Source organism: Limulus polyphemus, unplaced genomic scaffold (assembly GCF_000517525.1).
Source record: "Limulus polyphemus unplaced genomic scaffold, Limulus_polyphemus-2.1.2 Scaffold371, whole genome shotgun sequence".
Lineage (NCBI taxonomy): Eukaryota > Metazoa > Arthropoda > Merostomata > Xiphosura > Limulidae > Limulus > Limulus polyphemus.
Window position 1 is genome coordinate 179,323 of NW_013665981.1, and position 1,953 is coordinate 181,275.

The following is a 1,953-nucleotide window of genomic DNA, read 5'->3' on the forward strand; positions in this document are numbered from 1 at the left end:
TTTTCCCTTATTAGATAAAGATAAAAATGATGAACTTCTGTATTAGGATTGGGTGGCCTCCTGTGGAAAAGAAAATGTGTAAATAAATATGTATATAACTGCAGGACTTGGTTTGTCATCTTGTTCTTTTGTTATCAACAAAGAGTAACACACCTATATGAAATGAACATACAATTGAGCTCAAATTGCAAAGAATGTAACTTAAATTACAAAGTTACATTTCGTGTACATACACCTAAAAATAAATGTTCGTGTATTTTCCTCTTCGTTTCATGATTGCACTTTAGTATCTTATGCTTTCTTGTCAGTAAAGTACTATGTATTCACTAAGAACTAGACAAAGCGAGTTTTTCGGGGGGAGGGGAGTGACGCTTTGAGGAATTGTCCTAGATCAGCCGAAACGTGCGGAAACATATAGCTTAGCTGTAACCATGGTAACGGACAATGCCATTAAATATTCCGGGGGTAATCAGGAATACCTATTGTGGCAGCGTTGCTAAAACAGGGATTTGTAGATACCTAATAAATATGAGATGAGTCATTGTGGCGACAGATCAATCACTTAGAAAAGTGTAGTGTAAGGCTACATATAACTGAGTTGTTGTGAATAATGTTGCATTTCTAATACTGTTCAAGATCAGATAATTATTATATACTGACTGATAGTCTGGTGTATTTGCTGTGATTGTTTAATTTATGTAACACGCATGATTTAACTTTTCCATAACAATCAACTTCAGATAGAAACGGTATGCCGTAAGGACGATTCCGACACCAAGTGGCACTGTGACAGGTTTATAAGCGCAAATCAATAAACGCAAAGACTTCTTTGTAAATGCTATGTTTACTGATGTTACTTCAACCACAGTTTCAGCTGAGGCTGTTAAAATAATTCTAACTTAAGCTAAAATGTGTAATTATTCGCTGAGTTAGTTCAAAACATTAAAGCTGTTTTTCGTTAATATTATATTTTAAATTCACAATTACGGAATTTCTTAAAGCTTATCTATCAACAATGATTTTTAAAGAGGTTTAACTAGTCCTATTAGTTCATGTCAAAGAAATAATAATTATGTCATGAACCACGATAATGGTTCATAATAGGGATCGCACAGGAATTTGCTCAAAACTAATAGAACATTCGGGCAAAAACCCTTAAGCAGACTTATTCTTGAAACAACACCCAAAACCTTCTTTTTCAATGGTTAAGACCACCCAAACATTGATAATAAACAAAATCAGTGATTTAACGATTGTAAACAAAATTAAAATTTTGACCATGTTTTCATAGTATTATTAATATTATTGTTTCATAAACCTACAGCAAAATCGGCTGGGTATTTTGCATCAAAAGCTAAACAGATATACTATATGAAGGGCTGTGGATGTCCATGACCTATTTAAAAGTTGATTATTTTTCATTTAAAGTTGATTTACCTGGTAATATATACATAATAGATGCGATGTTGTTCTGCTGCTTTTCTACTTGTAAAATTTTGTGCGCGCTTAGTGGGGGCTGTGTCTTACTCTAAACATAGGTCCGGCATGGCCAGGTGGTTAAGGCACTCGACTCGCAATCTGAGGGTCGCAGGTTCGAATCCCTGTTACACCAAACATGCTCGCCCTTTCAGCCGTGGGGGCGTTATAATGTGACGGTCAATCCCACTATTCGTTGGTAAAAGAGTAGCCCAAGAGTTGGCGGTGGGTGGTGATGACTAGCGCAGATAGCCCTCGTGTAGCTTTGCGCGAAATTCAAAAACAAAACAAAAAACAAATACTCTAAACATATATTTGCCCATTGCTGTGCATTGAAAAAGCCAACATACAAGATAATTGAAAATTGAGTATTTATAATCTAAAAATTGGGATCACAAAAAAAGTAAGCAAACAAGGCTGGAGATCTACTCCCTATTATGATTCCATTATAAAAATTATTGTAATTGATATCTGCTG